Source organism: Orycteropus afer, unplaced genomic scaffold, assembly GCF_000298275.1.
Source record: "Orycteropus afer afer isolate SDZICR_OR568_19922 unplaced genomic scaffold, OryAfe1.0 scaffold00021, whole genome shotgun sequence".
NCBI lineage: Eukaryota > Metazoa > Chordata > Mammalia > Tubulidentata > Orycteropodidae > Orycteropus > Orycteropus afer.
The window spans coordinates 10,350,997-10,363,383 of NW_006921608.1; positions in this window are offsets into that span (position 1 = coordinate 10,350,997).

Genomic DNA, 12,387 nt, shown 5'->3' on the forward strand with positions numbered 1-12,387 from the left:
CTGTTCATCTCCCACAATGAAATAATTGACTTTTACCAATTGTGCTTTAAACAGCTCATACTTTAATTTTGATACTTGTTTCATAATAAATGCTATAATTATAAATGAACAAATGAAAAGATGTCATGAAATAAAATTTAATAATCAATTAACAATATTATAACAAATTACTGTATTTTGTTTTTTGATAGATCTTTCATCTCTAACACATTATAATTAAAAACAGTTCTTTCTATTCTTTGCTCTTACAAATTCCTCAGTGATTTCATCACAGTTAAGCTGTTGAACAATATCTTCTTCTGTGCACAGAAAGAATAATGAATTGAGTCTATTTTGAATCGTTGTTATACCGGAGGATTTTTTGAGTCTCTTTAGGGACAAAAATGAGCATTCTGTTGTGCAGTTTGTGATTATTAAATTTAGGAATATGTGTAAAGCAATTTAAACACTGAGAAATACGTATTGTATTTTATCTTTTGTTATGGAATCATACATGCCTAGGTGAGTAAAATTTGCCTTTCCTGAGTCTATAAACTTAGTTCTTATGTAAGAATGAAATTGTTATACTTTTCCTTAAAGGTTTGTACTTAAGTCATCAGGATAAGCCTGCACTCATGTCTTGAATACTTTCCTGCATTCTGCATCAGGTGTATATCCACCTTGTTTAAGAAGGAAAGTCTATCTGAAAGAGCTTTATACACTTTCACCCCAACTTTTCATGAAAGATTCAAGTGTGTCAGTAATGGTGTAGTATATAGTTACATGAAATTGATCTCTGGCACTCAGTATTTCTGGAGCACTTCAATCATTTACTTGTTTCTTTCTAATGTTTCTGAAATAGTGAACTGCTTGATAAACAGTATTTGGGAGTACTTGTTTCGTGTTTTCAAAATTTTCTCCTAAATTATGTAAATACCCTGTTTATGATTGGTAAGGATCTCTGTATATCTTTAAATTAACTTCTGAATCTTGGAGAGCTTAACTTGTCCAACAAAAATGCTACGTTATTCCACATAACCAACATAAATGCATACTCTAGCATTTGCATTTTGTTGGGGATATTCTCAGTTTCTCTTTTGGGATCTCCTTTTTGTGTCCAGTCTTCTGCAATATTTTCTAAAGCATCTAGAATCTGAGTGTACGATTCCAGGTTTGTACTCATGGCTACAGTGTGCACTCTCTGACGTGTATTGTTGTGGTGGTTGTTATGTGCCATCAAGTCAGACCTGACTCATAGCGACCCCTCCTTGGGTTTCCTAGGCAGTATCACTACAGAAGTAGATTGCCCCATCTTCCTTCCGAGGAGTGGCTGATGGGTTTGAACCTCCAGCCTTCTGGTTAGCAGTCAAATGCCTTAGGCACTATGCTACGAGAGATCGTAACGTATATTAGAAAAACATTTTAATACTCAATCATTGCCTAAATAGATTTTAAGAACTGCCAGTTGGTGAGTGGAGGCAGCAAAAAATGTATAGATGAACTGAACAGTAGAAAAAAACTACTCTGGACAATAGTCTACTGTGCTACATCCTACAAGATTAAATGAATGTACAGCACATGGTATGAAAATGGTATATTCATTATGTTCTAAAATTTTCTGTTGCATACCTTTATAACGCCCTGACATATTGGCAGCATTGCCATAGAACTGAACTCTGCACTTAGGAAAATCAGTTTTGCAAACTTCATATAAATCGTGAAGTACTTGATCTGCAATTTCTTCACCAGTATGACTGTTGAAGCTAGTAAATGTGATAAATCACTTGACAGGTTTTCTGTCTGTTGGAAATATGTGTCTTCAAACAGAACATAGCTGATCTGTATGACGAAGCTCAGGGGTGGAATCTCCGGACAAACTGAAATATCAAGCTATACTTACTTCACTGAAAGTAGTTTGAACTTTATCACTAAGTTCATTAATTCTTCACACCTTGTTTTAGGCATATATTATGTTGTAATGTCCTGTCAAGTCGGACCCGACTCATAGTGACTCCTCCTTGGCTTTCCGAGGCAGTATCACTACAGAAGTAGATTGCCCAACCTACCTTCCGAGCAGTGACTGGTGGGTTTGAACCGCCAGCCTTCTAGTTAGAAGTCAAGTGCCTTAGGCACTATGCTACCAGAGCTCCCAAGCATATATTATAGGCATATATTATAGGCTCCCCTTTTCTGTGTTACCACATTTTGAGATGTGACTTGCTAAAAATGGATCAAACTGAACAAATTCAAGTAAACTCACAAAATTTCCATTTTGTGGAGACCCAAACACTTCATTTCTTCCTCAAAATGATAGTCCACTTTCAGCAATTGTTGTAATGACAGCAACAATGCATTTCAAAAAGGGTTTCCAATATTAATCCCTAATTTGTGAGTTCATGAGTTATGCCAAAACCATGTCTTTGATTTAAATTTGACAAGATACAATCTCTGTGAATTGAACTGTTTTCATGTTTATCAGTCGTTTGAATTGTGCCAATAGCTAAATGCGGCCATAGCAAATTGAGAATTAAATGATTTAGGACAAAAAAATATATACAGAGCTGACTGATAAAGAATACAGTAGCCACTCCCTTTTAGATTTTTTAGCTATTAGCTTTGCACCCTAGAAATATATTTTGGCTATTTTCATTTGCCTCCCTCTTCAACAGTGGAAAGTTCAGAGAAGAAGGTGACTGAACCACCCTGGGTCCTACCATTTAGGCTGCCCTTCCTGCTTATCATTTCTAGGTTGTATCCCAGTGCCCTTCCTTCCTCGGGAGGGATCATAATCAATGGGACCTCTGTGTCACTGCCTTTTAACTGAGACCAAGTTAGGAATGCTTAATGTTCAAACTAGAACTCTTGTCCTGGAAATCATACCCACACACACACACACACATTTTAAATACATTTTATTGAAATAAACACACACACATTTTAAATACATTTTATTGAAATACAATTTATGTACAGTGAAATACACAAAATTAAGTGACATGGGTCAATGCATTTTTTTTGTAGTCGCCCACCCCATAACCAACAAAGAAAGTTTCCTTCCATGTATAAACCTGGAAATGATATATTAAGTACTGTAACTGGAATACAAAGGTCTCAGTGATTCACATTTGACTGCTAACCAGAAGGCTGGCAGTTCAAACCCACCAGCCACTCTTGGAAGGAAGATAGGGTGATCTACTTCGTAGTTACATGGCCTCGCAAACCCAAGGAGGGATTTCTGTGAGTCAGGTGCAACTCAACCGCAGTAAGTTTGGTTTTTCTTTGGTTAGTGATTCCTTCAGATTGTTTAGTGCAAGTATGTTTGGACTAAGTGAAACATTTGGTTGCATTACTCTTGAATGGCTGGTTTCCTATTGTTATTTAGCTAATATTCAAGCAGGTCTTTGAACTGGTTAATTCCAGTTTGATGCCCTGTTGAGAATTTGCATGTCCACCCCAGATATACAGTAAGTACCCAGGTTAAGAATGTCTGACTTATGGGCAACTTGTACTTGAGAATGAACTGAGATAAATGAGTTAAATACAATGGTTTGTAGTAATGAATGCATGCACTGCTTTGTGATGCTCATGAAAGCATTGTGTGGTGTCATGGATTGAATTGTATCCCCAAAAATATGTGTCAGCTTGGCTGAGTCATGATTCTCAGTGGTTGGCAGTTATGTAATTGTCTTAGTTATCTCATGATGCTATAACAGAAATACCACAAACGGATGGCTTTAATAAACAAAAATTTATTCTCTCAAAGTTTCTTGTTCTTGTTATGTGCCGTCGAGTTGGCCCCGACTCATAGCGACCCCTCCTTGGGTTTCCGAGGCAGTATCACTATGAAAGTAGATTGCCCAACCTTCCTTCCGAGGAATGGCTGGTGGGTTTGAACCGCCAGCCTTCTGGTTAGCAGTTAAGTGCCTTAGGCACTATGCTACCAGAGCTCCTCTCTCAAAGTTTAGGAGGTGAGAAGTCTGAATTCAGGGCACCAGCTCTAGGGGAACGTTTTCTCTCTCTGTAAGCTCTGGAAAGTCCCTTGTCTCCTTTCAACATCCGTGGGTCTGGCATCCCTTGGAGATCTCCATGTACCTTGACCTCAGTTTTCCCTGGGTCTAGGAGGTTCTCAGCATAGGAACCTTGTACCCAAAGGATGCAGTCACTCCTGGCTCTTCTTTCTTGGTAGTACCGAGGTCTACATTGACTACATCTTTGGAAAGAGACAATGAAGAAGTGCAATATCATCAGTCAGAATAAGGCCAGGGGCTGACTGCAGAACAGACAATCAATTGCTCATATGCAAGTTCAAGTTGAAGCTGAATAAATTTAAAACAAGTCCACAAGAGCCAAAGTACAACTTTGATGGAAGGAATACACAGAATCACTGTACCAAAAAAAATTGGCTGATGTTCAACCATTATAGGAGTTAGCATATGATCAAGAACTTGTGATATTGAAGGAAGACATCCAAGCTGCATTGAAAGCATTAGTGAAAAATAAGGCTCCAGGAATTGGTGGAATACCAATTGAGATGTTTCAACAAATGGATGCAATAATGGAAGCGCTCATTTTTCTATGCCATGAAATTTTGAAGACAGCCACCTGGTCAACTGACTGGAAGAGATCCATATTTGTACTCATTCCAAAGGAAGATGACCAAAAGAATGCATATATTATCAAACACTGTCATTAATATCATGTGCAAGTAAAATTTTGCTGAAGATAATTTAAAAATGGTTGCAGCAGTGCATCAACAGGGAACTTCCAGAAATACAGTCTGGATTCAGGAGAGAACATAGAATGAGGGATATCATTGCTGATGTCAGATGGATCTGGACTGAAAACAGAGAATATAAAAAAAATGTTTACCTGTGTTTTATTGACTATGCAAAGGCATTTGATTGTATCATAAAAAATTATGGATAATATTGCCAAGAATGGGAATTCCAGAACACTTAATTGCACCCATGCAGAACTTGTACATACCAACAGGCAGTTGGTTGAACAGAGCAAGGGGTACTGTGTGGTTTAAAATCAGGAAAGGTATACATCAGAGTTTACCATATTTATTCAGTCTGTATGCTGAGGAAATAATCCAAGTCGGACTATATGAAGAATTGGAAGAAGTCTAATTAACAACCTGCGGATATGCAGATGATGCAACCTTGCTTGCTGAAAGTGATGAGGACTGAGGACTTGGTACACTTACTGATGAAGCTCAAACACTACAACATTCAATATGGATTACACCTAGGAAAGAAATCCTTACAAATGGACCAGCAAGCGAGTGTAGAGCTAACAATTATAACTTCTTAGCCACAACCAAACACCTTGAGGGAGTGAACTTCTGGGCTTGGGACCATGGTCACAGGAGACATCAAGCTCAATTGGCATAACATACTACACAAAAGCATTGTTCTCCATCCTACTTTGATGAGTATTTACTGGGGTCTTAAAAGCTTGCAAGTGGCCATCTAAGATGCAGCTGTTGGTCTCTCCTTGTCCAGAGCAGAGAAGAGTGAAGAAAATTAAAGATGCATGGAAACAATTAGGCCAAGGAACTAGTGGATCATGGGCACCTCAGTCTACACAACCTTGAGACCAGAACTAGATGGTGCCTGTCTACCACTCCTAACCACTCAGAAAAAGGTAAAAATTGGAGATCTTGCATGGAATGAGAGAAAAATGTGGAACAAAACTCAAAATCATAAAATAGATTAAGCTTACTGTTATGATACGAGACGGGTGAAACCCCCGTAACTGTGGGCCCTAGTCATCCTTCAGGCTATCAGATAGGTGCACTTCTTAGAACAATCAGCCAGGGGAGATCAGAAGGGCACTATTTATGTAAGGAGAAACCTCAGAGGGTAGGAATGCATAGGAAAGAAGGACACAGGGAAAAGGTAACCACAAGGAAGAAGTTGGGAGAGAGCTGTCACAGTGCGGAGATTGCAATCAACATCACGAAACAAAATATGTATGAACTGGTGAATGGAAAAGAATTTGATTTGTAAATTTCCACCCAAATTGCAATAAAAAGGAAAAAAAGAAAAAGAAAAAGCTCTGCCCCATAAAAGCTACAATTATTGCTAAGCAACACAGTGGTTTAATTATTGAAATGGGAAAGCTGTTGATAATTTTGTTAGATGTTCAAAGTCAGTGTAATAGGCCTATCAGCTTTACTTTAGTGCAAGAAAAGGCTGAAAGCCTTTTCAGTAATTTAAAAGCTGCACATGCAGTAAGTGAAGGTGATTGTGGTGAAGAATTTGTTACAAGTAGGAGTTGGTTCAATCATTTCAAAGAGAAGGCAAATTCACCTAACAGCAAAATACAAAGTGATGCAGTGAGCATTGCTGTAAGCGCTGTGAGTGATTTTCCTGAAATGTTGAAAAAATTATTGATGAGGGAGGTTATTTGCCAGACCAAATATTTAATGTAGACATTTTTGGAAAAACTTTCCTGAAAGGACCTACATTTTTAAAGAGGAAAAGAATACTCCAGGGCATAAAGCATCAAAGAATAGGCTAATGTTATTGCTTAGGGGTAACACATTGGGGGATTTCAAGCTCAAGCCTTTGCTTGTGTACTGCTTCCTAAATCCGAGGGCACTACACAGTATCATTAAGGTATGTCTTCCTGTTATTGGAAAGGCAGATACAAAGGCTTGGGTTACAGTTGCCATCTTTGAAGACTGGTCTTGAACCATTTTTGTCCCTACTGCTGAACATTATTGCTTGGTCAAGAAATTTCCTCTCAAGATTCTCTTTGTGCTTGACAATGTACCCAGACATCCAAGCACTTTATATGACCTTCACTCCAATGTAAAGGTCATATTTTTACCCCCCAACATGACACTGCTGCTTCAGCCAATGGATCAGGGGGTCATAGCCTCCTGTAAGGCCTATTATTTATGGTGGAGGAGCTCTGGTAGCATAGTGCCTAAGGCACTTGACTGCTAACCAGAATGCTGGCAGTTCAAACCCACCAGCCACCCCTCAGAAGGAAGGTTGGGCAATCCTACTTCTGTAGTGATACTACCTGGGAAACCCAAGGAGGGGTCGCTATGAGTCGGGGCCGACTCGATGGCACATAACAACAACAACAACATTTATGGTAGACCTTCTCACAAGCAATCTGGGCCCAAGATGATGTGATGATGAGCTTAAGGGAGTTCTGGAGGAATTATAATATCTATGATATCATCAATAATATTGCTAATTCTGGGATAAAGTGAAGCAGTCAAATGTGAATGGACTGTGGAACAAATTGTACCCCCAATTCATGCATGCTTTTTAGGGGTTCACAGCTGATGACATTGTAGAGGCCAGGCAAGTTGGTTGATATTGGTAAGCAACTGCACTTAGACATCAATAAAAGTAATGTAAAGTTACTTGACTCCCATATGAAGAGCTAACCATTGAGAACCTTATGTAACTAGAGCTGGAGATGATGGAATTTGAGGAAGACCAGGACCTAAAAACTCCAGAACTGAAAAAGTTTTTGATGAAAGAGTCAGCTGAAGTCTTTCGTTTCATTGAAGCAGGGACGGCAAAGTTAGAGGAGCAAGACCCTAATACAGAGGGGTTCACCAGAGTTTGCCCTATAATTACCCAGGGCTTCAGCTGCTACAAGGCCATTTATGACAAGAAAAAGAAAATATTTAACTAACTGACACTAAATAAGAACCATATGTACCTGTTCCAATTTACCCACAAATTGGATTTACAGACAAACTTAAGAACAATTCTCCTTGATAACCCAGGGGCTGCCTACTGAATCACAATCTACATTTCAATAAGAATTAAGGGATTATAAGAATCACCTGGGGATCTTGTTAGAATATAGATTCAGTATACCTCGGGTGGAAATGCAGAATCTCAGTAGGGGGCTGAACTGGAATGAACCAATTTGAATCCCTACATTCAAGTTTCCTGCTACAGGAATGAATTGCAGGGCTTATTCTATCCTGTATCCCACACCTTTCACTAACAGCCCAGTGGGAGACTGTGGCATTGTGTACTCACTCTGAGTGGCTGGGGTGGAAAGAGGCAGGCTAAGGAATGCCACACTCCTGTTTTAGGGTTTGATAACTGAGGAGGGGGTAAAAGGAGGCACAGAAGTTCAGATAGAGGTGGCAACAGGTGGACTTAGCAGAGACTAGGGTTCACAGTCTGAGATGCATTGAAAAAAAGTTCTTGGCAGAGTGTCAGAGAGCAGTAAAATGGAAAGATTAAAAACGTGAGTCCTGGCAAATTTAGAGGCCCTAATATATGGCATAGCCACTCCTCGGAAGGAAGGTTGGGCAATCCTACTTCCGTAGTGATACTGCCTCGGAAACCCAAGGAGGGGTCGCTATGAGTCGGGGCCGACTCGACGGCACATAACAACAACAACAACAATATATGGCATAGACTATCAAGCATAACTCAAAATGCACAAACAGCAGAAGAGAAACCAGATGATTGTGACCTTCTAAAAGTTAAATTTTTATGTGCTTCCAAAGACTTCTCCAAAAGAGTCAAAAGAGAACCTACAGATTGGGAAAAAATATTTGGTAATGACATATCTGACAAGGGACTTAGCTCTAGAATTTATAGAAAACTCCAACACCTCAATAATAAAAAGACAAAGAATCCAATTAAAAAAATGGGCAGAAGACATGAATAAACACTTCATCAAGGAGGATATTCAAGCGACCAACAAACATATGAAGAAATGCTCACGATCATTAGCTATTAGAGAGATGCAAATCAAAACAATAAGATACCATCTTGCTCTAGCACTAGTAGCAAAGTTCAACAAGAAAGAAAATAACAAATGCTGGCGAGGATGTGGAGAGATTGGGACTCTCATACACTGCTGGTGGGACTGTAAAATAGTACAACCATTGTGGAAAGCAGTATGGCAATTCCTTCAAAAGTTGGAACTAGAAATACCATTTGACCCAGCTATTCCATTACTAGGTATATATCCTAAAGAAGTGAGAGCCATGACAAGAACAGACATATGCACACCCATGTTCATCACAGCACTATTTACAACAGCCAAAAGATGGAAACAATCTAGGTATCCATCAACTGAGGAATGGATATCCAAACTATGGTACATACACACAGTGGAATACTATGCAACCCTAAAGAATAATGTAGAGTCTGCAAAACACCGCATAACGTGGATGAACTTGGAGGACATTATGCTGAGGTGTACTCAGTGAAAGCAAACATGGGTATATGGGTGGATAGATGGGTGGACAGGCTGAAATATTAGGTATCTATAGGAAGTGGAGAGTGCACCCAAGAACATGTATAGGGTTGGCAGACAGTGGTCCAATAACTTTATGTGTATGATCTGAATTCCCAGGTGTATGAGTCTTTCTTTAAGAAGGAAGTCAGTTTTAATAGGGAAGCTCTGAGGGAAATACTGGATATTTACTCCACCACTATTTGGAAATTGATTTCTTTTTTATTTGCTGATAAGAAAAGCCAAAGGATTCAGAATATTTTTGACCTTCAGGAGCTAAATATTTACTAATTAATTAGATAGAGGCAAGGTCTCAAATAAACTTGGCTTTGTTATTCTAGGTGGTAAATTTCTTTGCCATTCAGTATAAAATAGTATGGTAAGGGTCCCCTTGGCAGTCAGATTATTTTACTACAGTGCCTTGCTTTTATTCATGTGAGAATGTAAACTTGTCATGACAGTTTGTGCCCCTCAAGGACTATGAAGTAGGTTTTAGATAATTATGAGAAGTCATAAAACACAACTGGTATAGAAGATAATAATGGTTCATAAATTATACTTGTTAGTTAACTAACTGAACTTAAACCTGAGAGAGTTCATTTCTGTCCCTACTTGTCTTAGTTATCTATTGCTGCTGTGACACAAATATCCCAAGTGGATAGCTTTAACAAACAAATACATTTTCTCACTGTTTAGGATGCTAGATGTCTGCATTCAGGCCACCGGCTCTAGGGAAAGGCTGTACCTGTCAGCTCTGGACGAAGGTCCTTGTCTCTTTGTGTTGTTTGGCATCTCTCTTCCCCCATCTCTGCTCTGCTCACTTGTTTAATCCCTTTTATATCTCAGAAGAGATCGACTCAAGATACACACTACATTAATCCTGCCTCATTAGTATAACAAAGACAACCCATTCCCAAGTGAGATTATAACCACAGGCATGAAGGTTAGGATTTATGACACATAATTTTTGGGACACAATTCAATCTGTAACGTTCTAACCTTTGGGAAAAAAAAAACAAAAAACCAAACTCACTGCCATGGAGTCATTTCTGACTCATAACAACCTCTCCTTGGGTTTCTGAGGCAGTATCTCTACTGGAAGTTGATTGATTGCCCAGTCTTCCTTCTGAGGGGTGGCTGGTGGGTTTGAACCGCCAGCCTTCTGGTTAGCAGTCAAGTGCCTTAGGCACTATGCCACCAGAGCTTCTTTGTTGTTGTTATGTGCTGTTGAGTTGGATCCGACTCACCGTGACCCCTCTTTGGGTTTCCGAGGCAGTATCACTACAGAAGTAGATTGCCCGACCTTCCTTCCGAGGAGTGGCTGGTGAGTTTGAATTGCCAGCCTTCCGGTTAGCAGTCAAGTGCCTTAGGCAGCTTCTTTAGCCCCGCAAAATTCATATCCTTGCCACGTGCAATACACATTCACCCCATCACATCATTGCAAAAGTCTTAACCAACTCACTGCAAGTCCAAAACCTCACCTTCTGAAGCATCTAAATCAAATATGGTGAGACTTTAGGTGTATTCCATCCTGTGGCAAAATTCATCTTCATCTGTGAACCTGTGAAATCTACCGTATAAGATATCTGTTTCCCAAGTACAGTGGTGGAACGGGTACAAGATAAACATTTCCATTACAAATAGGAGAAATTGGAAGGAAAGAAGGAAAAACAGGTATCAACCAAGTCTCCAAAACCCAGCAGAACAATTTACATTAGTTCTCAAGGCTTAAAAATAATCCTCTGTTCTTTGAGACCCTGTGGGAGATGGTCCTGCCCTCCAGACTCTCAGGGTTAGTTGTGCTGTCTGGATTCTGGCTGAGGGCCCCTCGGGCTGGGCTTCGGCTCCTCCTTTCAGGTCCCCTGGGATGGCAACTCTGCTCCCTTGGCTTTAGGCAGCCCCATTATCCTACTCTGTCCTACTCACCCCCTTGGCCCAGGTAGATCCCAATTTTTGCCTCTTGCACATGGCAACCCCACCCCTTCAGCTCTGGACAGTGGCCCCATCCCCTTGGCACTCATGAACAGTAGCCCCACACTCGAACTGAGTTGGTGAAGATCTGCATCTCTGAAACCTATGGGGCCATGGTTCTATCCTTTGAAACCCACCAGGTTCCACCCTTTGAAATCAAGGCAGGCCTGCTTCCGGTGCTCCTTCCAGCAGTTCTACTGATCTCTGAGCTGCTCCGGGGGTGGTCCTTTTCTTGGAGGACAACAAATGTAGCTCCCTTGGCATGTTTCCTGCCTAGAGAATTCCAAGAGGTGAGCAGCTTTCTTCCCTTTCTTTCTCTGTCCCCTTCAATCTAAGCTGATAGATTTTCTGCTGAGGTAGTGGGTAGATCCATCAATCACAGGCTTAATCTCTTGAACAAAATACTGTCCAGCCATGTCCTTTGTGAAAATTCTAGGGCATGTATTCTTAGTTTGTACAACAGAATTTTCCAAATCTTTACGTTTTGTTTCCATTTTGCATAGTTCATTTTTAAGTCCATCTTTTTCTTCTTGCATTGTACTGTAAGTGGCAAGGAGAAACCATGTGTCCCCTGTAAGATCTTGCTTAGATATCTCCTCAGCCAAATATCCAAGTTCATCACTTATTAATTCTACTTTCCACCAAATATTTGAACATAATTCAGACAAGTTCTTTGCCATTACAAAAACAAAAACAAAAACAAAAAAACACCCTTCTTACATTGTCCAATCATATTAATCATTTTCTTTTAAAGCCTCAATAGAAGCACATTTAATGTCCACATTTCTAGCAGCATTGTATTCCTGGCACCGTATACATTCTCTAAGATGATGAGACTTTCTAGCTTTCCTCACTTCCTTCTGAGCCCTCAACAGAATTGCCTTTGATGTACATAATTCTACCAACAGTCTCTTCAAGGCTATCTAGGCTTTTATTATTAGGCACATTAAAAGTCTTCCAGCCTTCAGCCATTACCCAATTTGAAAACTATTTCCACATTTTAGATATCTATTAAAGTAGCACCCTGCTCTTCCGGCACTAAATTCTGTCTTAGTTATCTGATGTTGCTAACACAGAAATACTACAAGTGGATGGCTTTAACAATACATTTATTTTCTCAATGTTTAAGAGACTAGGTGTCTGAATTCAGGGCACCAGCTCTAGGTGAAGACTTTCTTTTTCTGTCAGCTCTGGAGG